The 17,805-nt window shown below is 37.6% G+C and overlaps 1 protein-coding gene and 1 long non-coding RNA gene across 3 annotated transcripts in view; both read right to left on the bottom strand.

Moving 5' to 3' along the window:
* Window positions 1-17,805, bottom strand: part of CACNA2D1 (calcium voltage-gated channel auxiliary subunit alpha2delta 1) — a 368,301-nt gene that overhangs the window by 240,976 nt on the left and 109,520 nt on the right. The window lies entirely within an intron of this gene.
* Window positions 17,316-17,805, bottom strand: part of LOC120509308 — a 29,640-nt gene continuing 29,150 nt past the window's right edge. Inside the window, exon 3 of the long non-coding RNA XR_005629230.1 lies at window positions 17,316-17,700. This is a non-coding gene — a long non-coding RNA (uncharacterized LOC120509308). The remainder of the gene's footprint in view (window positions 17,701-17,805) is intronic.

Below are 17,805 nucleotides of genomic sequence, written 5' to 3'. Positions count from 1 at the left end.
AAAAAAGGTGCAGTAAGAAAGAGGGAAGAGTCAATGACCTGAGCCTGCACTGTGGCAATGGAGCTCTGCTTGTGCATGAGAATCCATTGGCCTCTTCAATACCCACGGTTTAAATTAACTTTATTAGGGAGATCTCTATGGTGAAGCAAGAAAATGGTTATTTCAGAACTGCACTGACATCCTCAGTCACCTCAGAGTCACAGCACTGCAGAGTGGGAAGGAGATGTAAATATACATACAAGAAAATAATTAGTATTTCAGCCAGCCTATATGCATTTTTCATTAATTCTCAGCATGCTCAATATTGTGTATAATGAACCTGGTAGCCTCTGGATAACAATCTGTCTGTTAGCTCCTATTTGAGGACTCTTCTTTTCTTGTGGTTAAGGCTCTCTGCTAAGGCTGATTTTGATTATATACATTATTTCCCACCAACAGAGGGATCATTCTGCTCTATCAGGTTCTCACACAGTATGCTAACAATGATAGAAATTCGCCTCAAACCACAATGTGTCTCTGTTAATTAATAGGGGTTTTATACATTTTATTGAAGACTTAACTAGCTGTTTGTTTTACAAATTATGAGATTAGCTAACAGATAACAGATGCTGATATTGCCAACTTTATCCTTCCTGCCATTTGTTACACTGCATCTTTTAAGACCAGTCATTGATTTAGCAGCAGAATACTGAGTCCAACTTTTAACATTTCATTTGCATGATATCAAGCACAGAAATATCTCAAATGTTTATATTATTTAGACAATCTCCTATCCAAAACATGCTTTACAAGAGATTCTTAATGAAATGTTTCTGACTCATGTCATTAAAACATAATACCTTCCACTCCAAGCTCTCCATGAATTTCCCAGGAAAAGGCTTATTTTTGAGACACACTGAGTCAGTAATTGCTTTTCAATTTATGTGAGAATTTAGACTGCAAGTTGAAAGAGGACTCAGAGTGAAGGCCAAACATCTCTTATTACATGAACCAGCAAACAAATTAATTCAAGAGCTGAACAACATTTCCATGGCTGTAGCACACAGTCAGTGAAATGCATGTGCATCATAAATATGTAGATTAAATACAAATTTTAGAATATTTAGAATATCATGGTAATTTATGAAATGCTAACAGTGTTTTGGAACACATGCCCAGCACATGTTTTCAAACATATTCCTCAGATACAAAGACAAAATATGTTTAGTAGTATTCTGTCCTTATTTTCAAGATGCAAGCAAATTAAAAAAAATAAAAAAAAATTATAGCTTCTCAAACATTTCTTCATCATGGCTTTTTTTCCAAGTTGTACTTTTGGATCAAAATACTGTTTTCAGGATTGTCTTTCTCACATAGGTGCTTCAAACCTAGAAATACATATTTGTACCTAAAGAATTAAAAGAAAGCCCAGAGGAAGAAATTACTCTCATTCTGGAGGACAAAGCTAGAGGAAGAGTCATCTCTCACCAGCAGAGAGGCCTGACCTCAAACCAGTGTCACTCCCAACCTGGCTGTCCCATCACATTATCATATGCCAATCTTTTCAGAGTCTGTGCCTGGCAATAACAACCTAAGAATTGTCTAGTTTCCTACTAGAAAATGTCTTTGACACTTATGAATAAATATTTTCTTGTCTAACCTTGCCACGTTTATCACGGATGTAGACTCCAGGAGGGTGCTTTAAAGGTTCTGTACACAGAGTTTTGAACATTAAAAAAAACCCTCACATCATGTGAACTAAGTGCAGTGCATTAAGGAGGTGACTAGACAGACCTAATCAGATTTGCTCCTTGAAATATGCTCACCATAACATCTTTAATTTTCTAATAATTTCTTAATAGACAGTCTCAAGAATTCATCTTCAGACTTCATCTTTCAAATGCATCACTTGCAGCACAAAGGGTCTCCTTAGAGTATTTTTTACCAGTTTCTCTGATACCATCCTTTCCTAGTTCTCCCCCCACTACACTGATCTTTGCTACATCAAGATGTCATTTTTTCTGCAGGACTTTTGCAGGAGCTTTGTAGAGCTTTGACTGCAGTATTTTTATTATTCCCCTCTACATTATATATCCTGGTTACATTATTCATAGCTGCACACTCCACTGTGATTCACCAGCTACCACTGATTATTCACAATCTTCTGTGTTAGTCACAAACCTGTAACTTGTCCAAACTTTCCGCGAGTGACTGACAACTGGCTCAACTTCAGTGCCTAAAATCAAATCCAAACTTCTGCTTCCCAGTAAAACAAAAGAAAAAAAAAGCCCAAACCCTGAGGAAAGCCAGACTCGGGCAGTATCCTGAGGCAACTTCCCACTGTCCCCGGTGACACTGGTTTATTCATCCTTCCTACAACATCTGCTCTCTTTAGTTTATGCAACTGGACAAACGCCTTCATTTGAGCTGTGTGTGCAGCTCCTGCACCAGCACGGGTGTGATGCGGAGATGCGGGGCCGGGCAAGGGATGCAGGGCCGGGCAAGGGATGTGGAGCCGGCAGGGATGCGGGGTTGATCAAGGGATGCGGATCCGGCAGGGATGCGGGGTGGGGCAAGGGATGCGGGGTCGGGCAAGAAATTCTGGGTGGGGCAAAGGATGCGGAGCCGGCAGGGATGCGGGGTCGGGTAAGGGATGCGGCGCCGGCAGGGATGCGGATCCAGGGGGGATGCGTGGCCGACAGAGATGCGGGGATGAGGGGCCGGGCAGGGATGCGGGGCGGCAGAGATGCGGGGCCGGCGAGCATGGGGCCATGCGGGGATGCGGGTTCGGGGCCGCGCTCCGCCAGCACCACCTGCCGGCAGCGCCCACGGGACGCGCCCCGCGGAGCCCCCGCGACACCATCAGAATTGCCGGAGACATTGGAAACAAATAATACTAATAGTGAAAATATATTAAAATGCAAACATTGTAATAATTATAATTATTATTTAAAAATGTTAATAATAATAGAAATACCATAAGCCAGACCACAGCAAGAACTGAATGTCCGTGCCCTGCCCCGGCCCCTGCGTGCCCTTATTCCCAGGAATGCCATGGCGAGGAGCTACACCTACTTTTTCCCTTGCTGACGGAACCTGACCAAATCACAAAGTCTCTTACTGTCCACTCAAACCAAAATTTCTGCATTAAGCAGTTTTTAAAGGTAAAATAACACCTCTGGTCCTGGGTGTTTCAGCAGAACCTCAGGCTGATGGTCTGAAACAGAAACAACACAGAAACAGCTTGCTCAGAGATGTGGGTGCTCCATCCCTGGAAGTGTTCAAGGCCAGGCTGGATGAGACTCTGAGCAACCTGGTCTAGTGGAAGCTGTCAGATGTTTCAAGTCCCTCCCAACCCAAACCATTCTCAGTTTGTATGAAAATCTGTGGCCAAACCCCCCCACCCTCACACTGTCACAGCTAGCAGAGGGCAAGCTGCCTCTCCTGGTCCTGGAGAGGGGTGGAAAAGCAGCCTGGACGCTGCTACTGGAGAGGGAGAATTAAAGACAAAAAATACATTCTTTCAAATTGCTAAGAAAATCACAAATAAATAAACAAATCACTTAAAAATAATAAAAACACTAATAAATAAAATACTGTAATAGATAAACAACCATGCAGTAACACAGCAAAATAACATTAGCAAAGTATCACAATCACTCTGCAAGTAGTGGAATCAACCCATATCGTTGCTACATATTTGATTTTTTAAAGTCCATTTTAAGTATGCTTACCAACGTGGTCTAATTGAAATATGGATTACAATTTGTTCAAATACGTAGTTTCAGTTATAACTTTTCATTAAAACAGAACAACTCAGGTATAATGCCTTTATCTTGAAAAGTAAAATATACTTATAATTTTAAATTGCAACTTAGTGTCTAAAATTGAAAATACAATTAATTATATGAATGATGCCAAAAAAATAATACATAATATAGAATTATTTTTAATATAGATATATAGATATATAGATAAATTAAAATATTTTCATTCCCATTTCATTAAGAAACACCAGGAACAACTTCAAAATCTCCATTTTAAGTATGCTTACCAACGTGGTCTAATTGAAATATGGCTTACAATTTGTTCAAATATGTAGTTTCAGTTATAACTTGTCATTAAAACAGAACAACTCAGCTACAATGCCTTTATCTTGAAAAGTAAAATATACTTATAATTTTAAATTGCAACTTAGTGTCTAAAATTGAAAATACAATTAATTATATGAATGATGCCAAAAATAATACATAATATAGAATTATTTTAATATATATAGATATATAGATATATAGATAAATTAAAATATTTTCATTCCCATTTCATTAAGAAACACCAGGAACAACTTCAAAATTTTATTATTTTATTTTCAATTTTATTATTTTTCTATTTTGTGAATTTTTCTCTTCTCCAGGACATTTTATTACTACCCAAGTCTCAGTGCAGATTTTATTTGACAAAAATTTTTAGGTAAGCACTCCAACCTTTATGCCTGATTTCTCTGCATCTGGTAGGAAAAGAAAATTCTGATTTCTGCATCGTGAATAAGCAGCAATACCACTTCTCTCAGTTTATCCTTCATATATCAAGCATATACCACTGAAAGAGCAAAACTTGTCCAGCTATCCCTTCTTTACCCAGCAGCATTTATTTTAGCACATCAAAATCAACAACCACTACATCACCCAGATACACTATTCCCATTGGGCTTTAGGACCCTAATAAGAATTCTGAACCACATTAATGTACTACAACTAGAATTTTACTTTCACTGCTATTAAGTATATAGTTTTTTTCATAATCACTGCAAGCAATAAAGAACAGGACAGCATCCTGGGCAGCACAGGCTGCAGACATTACTTCATTTCTTTCCCAGGCTGGACATTTTGACTTGGCTATCCCCCAGTGTGGCCTGGCAGAGCTCTTTGCCCTCAAGACACAGAGCCACCAGTTGAGGACAGACCTTTCTGCTTGTTTCTGCTGTGAAAAGAGTTGGAAAAACATGATACTCACACTTTACCCAACCAGTAAACAAACCAATATAAATTACTATCTACACTGATGACAATTCTGCTAGCTTAATTAACTCTAACTGAATATTTGGTCCTGAGTATGTTCCTGGGGATGGGGTTGGGTGGATGATTTTATAATTCTCTTTTTAAGTAAAAGTTTCTTTGCAGCACTACTTCAATGAGCACAATACTGCAGCACACCTGCAACATCAGGATAAATTTCTGACATATACCCAAATATCTTTTACTAAACGGAATGTGCACTTAAAAGAAAATAATTAAAAAAACCCCAAACCGTTCTAAAAGCTATTGGGCCTTTTAAGCTCGTGGCATCACAAAAACCACAACACCTCTATCAGCTCACACAGATCATTGCAAAGGCATGAGTGTGAGCTATAAAATCTTAATTTGCACAAGCACAACTCTCAGAATTTGAAGAGTAGCACATTAGTCATTTTACATACCAGATTACATTACTGGCAGATTATGCTGGTACGTGTTTTAACCTTCTGATGAAAAAGGTTAAGGGATTTAATACTGTACCTGTAGACCAGTGAGACACTTTGCATACCACCACATGATTTTTTTTTCTCAGTTTTTATTACAGTGTGAAAAATTTGTCCAAAATTTTGCATTTAAATATCTTTAAAATACTTTTATCAATGCTATGATCTAGGTACGGCTTATAAAACACAAAAATACTGTAAATTTAATGAAAAGGAAGTGTTCAAGAATTAAAATAAAGCAATGAATGTTTTATCCAAAGAACACTTTAAAAACAAAAGTATAGGTTAATTATATGATAAAAATCCTTTTAATTAATAGCTAAATCAACACACATTAAAAAACACTTCACAACAACCGGTCCTACATCAGCCAAAATTAGCTGATTGTAAGGCTTTAAACAGTAGTGAGGCTGCTCTACTGATCTAAATCTGAATGCTGAACTGCTGAACCCATTTTCTAGGTTAAATATAGCTGTTCTTTCGTGTTCCACTTTTCTTTGGTACTTGGATCAGTTATGCAGTGTATAATTATGCCACTGCAGTTAGACAGTGCTTTCCATCTGAATGTCTCAACACGCTTTTCAGGCTTAATTACTTTGGGCTTGGAAATCCTTCATGACGTAGATACAACAGCCAAATTCAACAGGGAAGGAAACAGAGTCAAGGAAGATGGAAGTTCCTAGAAAAAGACAGAAATGAAGCCTTGATCTCCTGGAATTTGTTGCTACCTTGTTTTTTACAGACATATGGAACCAAGATGCTCTCCAAGTTTAGCTTCTGGACACATCAGGAAACACCTTGCTTTTGGCAATGGTAAGTAGCTTGGCACTGACCTTACATGTAAACCCGAGAAAAATCCAGATATTAAATACTTCTTTAGCATCCTCACAAGTCCTTTAACCCATCTGCATTCCCAAAGGGAGCCTAACAACTACCCAGAAGTCCAGGGCAAGGCACAGGGGTATCCTTTCCACTCCTCTGAAATACACAACATCACTCAGTACTAGGAATTATGCACTTACAGAGAGAGCATAAAGCCAAGCTCCATCTTTTCTCAGCATGAGAGAAAACTCACACTTTACCTTGCACCTCTGTGGAGAGTGTCCTATGATTTTATTTTACATGAAAGACACCTTTCTCTTTCAAGCTATTTTTCTTAGCAGAAAATAGACAAAAATGTTTTCTTTTTTTTTCTGAAAGAAATCTAGAAAACTCCCTTCAGCAGAATTTCTTGTCTGTATATGTTTTTACTCAAATATTAAAAAGAAAAAGCTTTTAGATATACCTGTGTTGCCAAAATATTTCAAGTAAATGGTGAAATACACCATTTGATGGTGCACATAAACAAATAAGACAGCTGAGAGACTGTGAATATACTTGAGCACTGAATCTCCTTATCAGCTGGCTACCTTTAGGGCTTGAATGGAAGGGAAAATAAACTCCACATGCTCATTTTTTACACATTTTATCACTTTCTGTATGCTGAAGAATTCCTAAAGTACAACATAAACTTAAGAAGTGGGGAACCCTTCTCTGCTCTGCCCTAACCTCTCACTGTTTTAGCACCGTGGTTTAACAGGGAGACTGAAAATTACATCTCTGGCACATAGAACCTTGAAACTGGTTTGCCAACATTAGGGAGCTTGTTTTATTTCCAAATCTATTTTTTCTGGGCTGTGGGACTTGCATTCAGAGGACATGGCTCAAACTCAGAATAGATGCTGTCCGTAACAGCCGTGCCCAAGCTAGGGGATGAACTGAACACAGGATCAGCGATTAATGCTGCACTCTGCTTGTGCTAACAAGCCTAGGTGAAAGGCAGGGCTTATTAGGTGGAATCCAGGATCATAAAAAGAAAGGATATCTGCATAGCAATATGCTGTTTTAAATGACAAATCAACCATGCAGAAACAGAGCAGAGAGGTAAAAATGCTTATTACATTTCCCAGACATATCTTGCTTATCTAGGTCACTATAAAGTAAGTACTCACTATTTTGTCTGCCAAAGCTTTAATGTTTTAAATGACAAATCAACCATGCAGAAACAGAGCAGAGAGGTAGAAATGCGCTTTATTTTCCAATATCTAGAAACACATAAGGAAATAAAATAATTAACTGATTGTTAACACATGAGTGGCATCATGTGTCATTCACATGTACCTATGTAGTTTTGTGGTACTGCTTACAAAGAAGGATGTGGGGCAATGCAAGAAAAATTAATCCAGAATAGAGCCTCCTTCTAACCCAATAACACTTGCCTCTTTAAACCATCTTGTATTCTCTTTTGGCAATATATGCCCAAAGTATGGGCATTTACAGAACCAAAAGAGAACTGCAGAAGTCATAACACTGGCAGGATTCAGCAACACAAAGAGAGTTGCAAAGAGAAGGTCTCCATGAGAGCTGCAGGATGCTCCTTCAGCAGGTGTTTCCACAACACAGGAACACCAGCTCCTCCTCCTTGAGTACAGCCATACAAGGGTGTGAATGTAAGCAGGATCCATCACATCCTGCTGTTGCCAGGCAAGCCCAGCCAGCTATTTCCTCTAACTCTCAGTTCTAGTTAAGAGTTAGGGGTACCTCAGAAGAGAAAGCATTGACTCCTCAAGAATGTGTGAAGAAAGTCCTCTAAGTGCCAGTTATACAGACATCATTCTTGCTGCTTTTATTAAGTGCTGACTCCTAACTACAATTTTTTTTTTATCCCTGCATTAGTATTTAAATTCTTGACTATAACAGCATTGCAGGAATACATGAAGAGGTATGAGAAAATTGGGTGTAGTGATAGATGCCCTTAGTTCAGTAGCACTCAGCTTATCCTTTGAGTCCTGTGGTGCACGTGCACATATAATATTCCTCCCTTATAGCTATGCAAGTAATTCTTAGTGACAAAGAGTAATCTTATTACTGGCTTCCTCCATGTTAGGATGGAGAAGATTGGGAGATACACAGAATGTTTAATGATGCATGTGGCATGCAAGAGAAACTATGTAATTTACTGGGAAAGACACTGGAAGAAAGAGTGCTCAAGTGACACATCACTGCTCCTCTTTCAAGAATAAAAAGAACAAATTGGGATTTGTTAGTTTCCTTGGCCACACTTCTTCCACTGACTAAGAATTCTACAACAGAAAATTTTGCACAGCTCTAAAATATTTGCTGGAATAGTGAGTGTCATATAAACCAACACAACCTTACATTCTTTTGGCACAGTGATATCCCATATTGATACTGAATATAGTTTGCTACAAGCATAGCTTGTAGATCAAACATTGTTAGCTGCAATTTGTGCAAATTGTGCATGTTTCAGGACCACTGAACATTATCTATAAAAAGGATTTAAGGTCGAAACTTCTGTGTCTCAAATTGTTCACACACTTCTGAGCACTAAAGATAAATTGGGAGTGCAAAGAGCACAGTTGGTAATACAGTGGTAGAAACAAAACCAATCTGAAGCTTGTGTGAAGTCTGGAATGGAATTTGGTACAGAGAACATGGTGGAAGGCAAATTATATCCCAGCTGTCCTGCAGAACTCTGCCCACAGATTCTGCAGAACGAGCTGCAGGACCCAGGGAAACTTCCTGAACATCCCTCCAGCCTGACCAATTAGAGCAGTCTGCACAGGCTTTAACACAGTGTTTCATCTTCCAAAGGAGGGAACAGAACCTCAGGTAGTATAAATTGCTCTTGTCACTTCAATTCCAGCACCTATTTAAATCAATTTACACCATTTTCCTTAGTGAGCAAAGCAGAAATTGACCCAGGAGTAGGTTTTATGCTGTATCTGCAGCTTAAAACATCTTCTTCTCATGAAAGAATTGTGCCTGTAATATGTAACCCATTTTGTCTCTGATATAGCTTAGACAGCCCATGACAGATGTGTTTTTTAAACGTGACAGCACTACTCACTATGAAAACCACATCTATATAAGCAACAATAACAGAACTAGGAGACATGACATACTTCCCATCCTAAATAACACTTTTGTTTAAACACACAATTTCCTTGGCAAAAATGAAAATCTTCTGGTTTAATCTTCAATTAAAAGATTAATTAATACCAGAGTTAACTATTTAGAAATTAAGTAAATGGAAATTTCCATTGCAGAGATGTCATGGCTTCTACTGCCCACTCAATACTATTTCTGAAAATACCCATTACAGATCTACAGAAGCTGACTTATTCAAGTATTAAATCCTGCTTGCCAGGATAGGTGCAGTGAAGTGTTATCACAAGCATATAATCTACTTTCAGGATTATTAACTTCCCAAAGCTCAAATTACTTGTTTTAAAAGAAAAAAAAAAAAAAAAAAAGAAAAAAAAAGAACACAAATCAAAAAGGCAGAGAAGATATTTCCAAATGTTTTGTATTTAGAATGAAAACTATGACTGGTATTTCATCATCAAATTAAAGCATTAAACCTGAAACACAGGCTAATTATATTATGGACAAATCATAATGTGATTTCTTTGGAATGCTTCTTTTCTGCTTATTTTATTATTGGCATACAGGCTTTCCTTTCCTGATAGACTCAAAAAACTTTCTGCAGACACATTTTTCTCCCTGTGCCTGCACTCAACATTGCTATCACTTCACGGCAGACATATGAAGTAACTGACAGAGTGACTATTTTAAAGGGTTCATTGTCATCTTATATTTCATTTCAGAGTTGACCTAACGCAGTTTCTCTGTTGAGATGCTTTGTGCTTCCACAGTTACAGCTAGGCACAACTATTTAGAAATGCTGATAAAGAGGTACCTTGTAGAAACAAAAGACAAAGCTCTTTGTACACATCAGGAGATTGATAATAATCCTTTCCACTACTCTTGCTACAGAGTTTGAAGCCAGAAGAGACCACCTGAAGTGGAGGAAAGGGCTGCAAAGAGGTGCAGGCGTGTCAAGAGGATGGGTCCAGATGCTTCAGTGGATCCCAGCACAGGACAAGGGGCAACAGGCACCAACTGAAACACAGAAGTTTCACCTGAGCACATGGAAAACCTTCTTTACTTTAAGGGTGGCAGAGCACTGAAACAGGCTGCCCAGAGAGATTGTGGAGTCTCCTCCTCTGGAGATAATAAAAACCTACCTGGACAACCCTCTTTAAGTGAACCTGCTTTAGCAAGGGATTGGTTGGACTGGATGATCTTCACATGCCCCTTTCAGCCCCAACCATCCTGTGACTCTGTGATTAAGTGAAAATGAATTATACAATTACAGTGTTGAATAAATGACAGTATCTCAGAAATTATCCTTCTACTGGTACCACACATTGCTGACACTCAGTTATTAAGTGCCTATACAAATAAAGGTCTCCAGAGTTCTCATTCCTGATACAGTAATTACAGCTTAAAGAGGTTAGAAAACAATTCACAGGCTTTAAGGAGCATGTGAGAGCAAAGACAAAGAAAATTTATTTTAAAAACCTTAAAGACAGTGAGTAATAGCTGCTGTTTTGACTTGCTAATGCATTCAAGCTGGGCATCTAAAGCAAGAATTTTATCCTCAATTTCCATCAAACTTTCCTAAACACTGAAGTTTTCACCACTGAAAACTTAACAAGAAAATTAAGTTGAACTGAAACACACAGACAAATTAAAAAGACTCACTAAATTCACTACAGCAGCTGATGAGGCCATCACCAAACAGAATATACTAATGAAGAAATATTTCTTGCAACAATATCCATCATCCTGAAATTGCTCTGGAATAAAAGAAATACTGCTAGTTTTCTTGTGAAGCATTTATTCCAAATTTCAACAAGATTAAACAAAAAAAATTCCTGCTTTTTCCAATAAAAATGATTATTCAAAAGAAAAAGCAAAATTGGACACTACAAAAGCATACTTGAGGCAAAACAATCCTTTAAAACACCTAGTACTTTGAGATACCTGCCTCATTCAGGGCAAAATGTAGTAAAGTCACCAGATCCTCAATCCTAGAAAGAAGATTAAAAAAAAGAAAAATCACAGCACTTCCAATTTGAGGCTGATGCAATAAATACAAATAGTTTAATTTGAGGCTTCATACTAGGGGGGGGAGGAAAGAAAGAAAATAGCAACAACCAAGCTGAAGCTGAAGGTACATTTGCTTTTCTCCCTTGCAGAGAAATGTTCCCAAATCCATCTCTTGCCAGTTGCAACACCCCATGACAGCTCAGTCTTGGTGGCAGCATCTAGAAGCATCCTTAATACTGCACAAGGTAAATGGGATAATAAATAGCCTTTGCCTATCTCACAGCACTTTGGGAAGAAAGATGTAAAAAGAGGCTAAAATGCACAGAAATGGTAAATCCCAACCATCCTTGAGGAAACCATTTTCCAGGTGAACACATTTTACTTCCAAGATATTTTCTTGACAACTCCCTTCCACTTAATGTTATTGATGTATTTTTAAGTGTTCTTTTAATTTCCTTAAAATCTCTCAATATTTTAACACTTCCAGAAGCCTACTACATGTCTTCCTGCTTTAAAAAATCAGGTGATCCCACTAATAAGAGAGCAAACATGACTTTTAATCTGCTTATTATTATTTTTGGTAGACAAGAAATCTTTGTCTCCTTCTGCATTACTTGAACTTCTCCTTCCTGCATTTTAATTCTGACTATTAATCATTACATTTATCAATCTACATTTTGCTGAGCTGAATCTCTTCTTTCTCATTTTTTTGGGGAAGGTTGGGGAGTTTTTGGTTGGTTGTTTGGTTGGTTTCTTTTTTGCTTGTTTGGTTGTTTTCTTTCTTTAAATTTATTGGGCTTGTTCAGTGAAGTCTCCTTCAGCCCCATAGAGTTTTTCTATCTTCAATAGTATTTGAAACCAACCTTTATATCACATGCAATTTTAATGGACATGCTGCCTGCTTCCTTCTTCCAAATCGATGATGTTAATCCAGGCCAAAATTAAAATCTATCTCTGGTACTTCATTAGACACTTATCCACAGTTTAACAAACCTGGTCAAGTTAACTCTTGTTACAAACAAAGGCTAATTTCAATTAATAAGAAAACTTGCACTAATGTATGCAAGCAACAACTCATGCCCATTTCCTTCTGTCATTAGCCTTTATTTGTAGGCAAATGCTCAATTTAAACATTTATTGCAATAAATAATTTGCCAGTAATTTGGCATTCAGTCATAGCCTGAGCCCCATGTGCTCTCCTCTTTAAGAGTTTTGATCGGTTTTGTTTTTTAAACTGGCTGAGCACCTTCAGCTGTAACCTAAAGGTCCTTCTAAGACCTGCAGCCTTGAGAGCCAGCCCAGCTGTGTGATGGGTCCTGTCTCCATCCTCCAGCTCAGCCTGTGTCTGATAGTTTCAGATGATGCCTCCTGCTTCTCCCAGGGAAACAAACAGCCTGCTCTTCCCACATCTGCACAGATGCTGGTTGGGTGTAACCCCTCAGGCAAGCAGTTGGAAGGGATCTGGGGCCTTGGAATCAGCATGTAGTGCAAAGATCAAGAGAGGTGCAAAATGTATGGGGAGAAGATGCCAACACATTTTTAGTTCGAAAAAAAAAAAAAAAAAACCACAAAAAAAACCCCAAAAACTAAATCAAAACAATACACAAAATAACCCCAAACCAACAAAAAGCATTTTATCCAATTATCAGTGTATTTATTATTAAAACAATTGACTCTACAGACCAAATAACAGGTAAGTTTGGAAATCCCTTTAAAGTACAGGATGGGACTTTGAGCAATGGGTCTAGTGAAAGATATCCCTGCCATGGCAGAGGAGTTGGAATGAGATGAACTTTGAGATCACTTCCAACCCAAACCATTCTATGATTCACAATCTTTCTCCTCACTTCTGCCCATGTACTGCTTTTTATTTTACCTCTTCAAGGACTCTAAAATATGTACTCTAGGCCAACTACTAAAGACCAGCAATGTCCAGAGAATAAAAGACAATGAAATAGTCCCCCTTTTCCTTTAGGAAAAGCATTTGGTCCATTATCAACATGGCAATGCACAAAGCTTGCCAGGGGCAGTAAATGGAGCTTTCACAGAAAAAATGAATAATTTTTTCATGTTGCTGATAAGAAGGGAAAATGGCTACTCAATATAAAGTCAAACACAGAATAGATTTGCAGATAGAAGAGCCAGCTGTAGTTCTGAGCAGTCATAGTATCTGTTTCAATTAAAAGAGGTGAAGCTCTAAAGCACAGAGGCTTTCACTAACCACCAATTAAATAGTTCTGCCAGAGAAAAAAGAAAAATGAGGAATGAAATACAAAACATCATCCATGCTCTTTGTTACACAGAGACATTCATTTCTTATACAATGAAAGGAGATCTATCTCAGTGCAAAGCCACCGTCCAGCCCATTTGCAATTATTTTGTGGCTTCTTTTGCTAAATAGAAAAAGGAATAGATTTCTTGAAGGAGGGGGAAAAAGGTAATTCTTATCTCCTCTCAAAAAGTCTATAATCTCCCTGTACAAACCAAGGGAACTGCATCTCTTTTTGAAGTTTACAAACCGTATCACTAAAGGACACTTTAAGTGACAAATAAAGTGAATTCCTTTTGCTAATCCATTTCCAAGGAAGTTCACACTTAGCTTCAGTGCTCAAGGTCTTCAATTTTCTTGCACATCAATTTTTGGCCTGGTCTTTTAGTAGCACAGTAACCCTTATTTCACCCCATCAGACCCATAACTAATTGCTTGGAGCCAATATAGAAATACATTTATATACTCTCCTGTCTCATTTCTACTAGCTTTATTATTTTTGTCCTCTGTCAATATGTGCAGGGTTGTCCCCTACATACTTAGTCTTGTATTTCCCTGTCAGATTAACTGCCAATTAGTGATAATTGGATCTGGCAAAATTTTTGTTGATGGACATGTGTCTGCTGTGAGACTGAATGAGAGTACTAATTAATTTCAGATAGGTCACTTCTGGCTGTCAGTTTTTCTCTGAACTCTAGATGTGTCCACATAACGCTTCCCTCAAATTAAATTGGTTGGAAGCTATTTATTCTCAAATGTAAAACTGGACAGTGAAGTTAAAACTGCTGTATTTAAATCTGAAAAACTCTGACTTTCTATGTGTATGATGGGTCCAATTGTCAGGTGGAATCTTTTTTTTTTTTCTGTTCATCTACTCTGGAAGTCAGTGCTCAGGGATGAAACTACCTGAGTCTGCTTGCAGGTCCTTTCATTTCTCAGTTCCTCTGCAGGCTGCTGCAGCATTTGAACTGCCAAGACTTCAAGGCTTAAATCAAATGATGTAGTGAGAAGGAAAAAGGCTTTAATTTCTAGTTTGACAGATTCTATACAAATATTTCTACTAGTACTGAGCTTTCAAAGGCTAAACAAAACTATAAAAGTTAAACACCTTTAACAGTTACTGCACTTAGGCCTCATACAATTGAAAGAATGAACATGCCAGACCTTGGAGACCCCATAATACTTTTAAATAAGCCTGAAATGTAGCTAGCCATCTTTCACTGAGAACTTTTAAAAGCTGTTTCAAGAGGAGACACCTCTAGTTCTGCCAAGCTCTTGCTGTTAGTACATTTTAGATATGTTTCTCCAATGTCAAATTGTTCCTCTCTAGTTAAATTCTAAATCAGAGACATTTTAGCTCTTGCTGTAGTTTTTTTTCTTTCAGTGAAATATTAGTCTTTCCTAGGACAGAAGAGTATTTCAAACCTTCTCAGTAATAAAATTTAAGGTAATTGCACCTTTTCAATCAGGCTTTCAATAAAAGTCATAAAAGAATCCTAGCAAAAAATAAACTAAAAATAAATAATAATTTTAAAATATAATAATTCCATAAAATTATTTTAGCTGATTACTGGGTTTTTCCCTTAACATTTTGAAATCTAGAAAATGTACTACATGCCCAAAAAGTTTTTTTAGCCTCCAATTATTAATTTATTTTCAAAAACTAGTAGTGACACTGTTAGCTGCAGCAGAAGTTAACACCATAAACACAATAAATTCCAATAAAAATGTTATTACTATACGATAATTTATTGGATGCCATACCTTTTTCTCTTCAGCCATTTTAGTAAGTATTTTGACTTCTTTTTAGAAGTAAATATGCTTAATATTGGAAGGTTGGCAACCAACATCATACTGAAATACTCCCTGGAATGAAAGAATAAAATCTCAAGCTTTTAAGTCAAATAACATGTCTGTGAAACCACAATTCAATGTAAAACTTGAGATTTTTTAAATTATTTTGAATTTTGAGAATCTATTTCAATTTAATTTTATATCTGGTAGAAGAAAAGTGCAAGTCCTTAACTGAAATTCTTTGCAGAGAATTTCTTTTTGCCACTTCAGCAGCTTTGAGTGAATGGTGAAGATGGGGAGAACTTTGACCAATATACTTCCCAGTGGAAAAAAAAGACATAGTTGATAAAAAATGATTGGGTTTTGGGCTTTCTTGTTTGTTGGTTGTGTTTCCGTTTCCAGGGGGTTTTTTTTGGGGGGGTGGGATTTTTTTGTAAGTAGTGGTTTTGTTCTAGTGAAAATAGGGAAATATGAAATTTATTCACTTCACTTGTCCTGCCTTCTTTTACTTTATAAACTTTACTTCATTTGCTTTGCTTTATAAATGTTTCATTCTACTTTATTTTGACTTTTAACATCAAATATACAAAATGCATTTCAGGTTCTGAAACTTTCTTCAATTTTCATTCACAGAACCTTAAAGCTTTGGAAAAATTGTGACTTAAATATACAAATAAAGATCTTGATTTCATATCAAATTTAACAAGGACATAGGCTATAGACATAGAGTTAGGTGACAGTCAACTCTACAGTTTCCTCCCTCTCCTCCTCCAGGAAAAACGGATCTTTATTTTTCTGCTCCTTCAGTGACTATACCAAGCTGACAAAGTAATTTGATTTATTTAAGAACATGTATCAACAGAGATGATGGGAGCCACACACCCCACAGAATTTATGATGTAAACTGATGTGCATGTATCACAGAAGATATGAAGTGCAGCAAAACAATTGTTGAGTGATGAAAATGTAATCTATGTTTTGCTTTGATCCATTTAAAGCTGTTTATGTCATGTCATTCATCCTTTCCCTGACAAATTAAAATAAAAATCAAAGAGCACAAATCTTCTTTCTCTGTTTTCTTTTTTGCTTAGAAAAGAAGCTTTTCCTGATAAATGGTTTATTATTTATGTGTTATAGCTAAATCAGCTGCACTCAGCAAAAAGTAGTGTAAGAAATAAGAAAGTGGGGATTTTTAAAGTTTATTTCTTTACTTTAAACTTGGAAGATTTTGGCTCTTATCATATATCTATAAATCCATATAAAGCTCCTGGATGAAACCCAATCCACCCAGGTTCTGCTTCATTGTAACTTTGTAAATCTGAACTATGAGGATGGGACAGGGGATCTGGCCTACCCAACATTTCTGCCAGAAGTCATTTCACACAGAGACAGAAAGAGACAGGCAACCAAAGAACTCTTGAAGGAATATCCACCCTATGCAACAAAATCTCCTTGTTGCATTGGCTGCACTGTCATCTCTAGAAATCTGAACACTTTACCTGGATAAACTGTGTTTGCCTGCACTGAGAGTTTGCCTCCCTGCTCTTTTGGGATCCAGCTTGCTCAGCAGCCCTTAGAAGGACAAACCCACACGTCCCATGACTGCCCCATCCTGCTAAGGTCTACCTCAAATGAAAGCCCTTTCTAGTCCTCCTCTTGTGTATGGGAACAGTCCCAGGCACACATCCAGGAGACGTGGGGCCCAAGCAGCAAAACTAGAACCCATTTTTATCCTAAGAACTACATTAAACATAAAGGTGAGAAGACAAAGCTCTGGACCACAAAGCATCCCACGCATTTTTGTTTTATTATCCAGCCAAACAAGAGACAGGGAACCTCCTCAAAAGCCTTTCACAACTTGCTTTTGTTTGATTGTTGAAAATAACCATCCATGCCAGCCTCCATTGTTGGAAATATTCAGAAAACATCTGACCAGGGCTCTAGTCAGCTGGCTCTAGATGGATCAGGGAGGTGGGCCAGACAATCTCCAGAGATCACTTCCAGTCTCAACCATTCTGTGCTTCTGTGATGCACACCCTCTGGATGTCCATGTCCACGGCACTAATGGATGCTGATTACATTGAAGGAGATGAAACAGTTCATGAATGTCAAACTCCTTAGCAAAATCATGGTGAATTCTCTATATACAAGATTCAGATGCCTTCAGGTAGTGTGGGAAAACCTTGGGAAACAAACAAAAAAAAATCCTGGAAAAAATATCTCCATGAAAATATGAAATTCTTAGTGAGAGGCAATAGCATGTCACTTTCCTCTTTTCATTCGGCAA

The sequence above is a fragment of the Passer montanus genome, unplaced genomic scaffold, assembly GCF_014805655.1.
Source record: "Passer montanus isolate IOZ18808 unplaced genomic scaffold, ASM1480565v1 scaffold50, whole genome shotgun sequence".
Lineage (NCBI taxonomy): Eukaryota > Metazoa > Chordata > Aves > Passeriformes > Passeridae > Passer > Passer montanus.
Note: the sequence above shows the minus strand (reverse complement) of the source record. Positions and strands in the feature narration are given on the sequence as shown.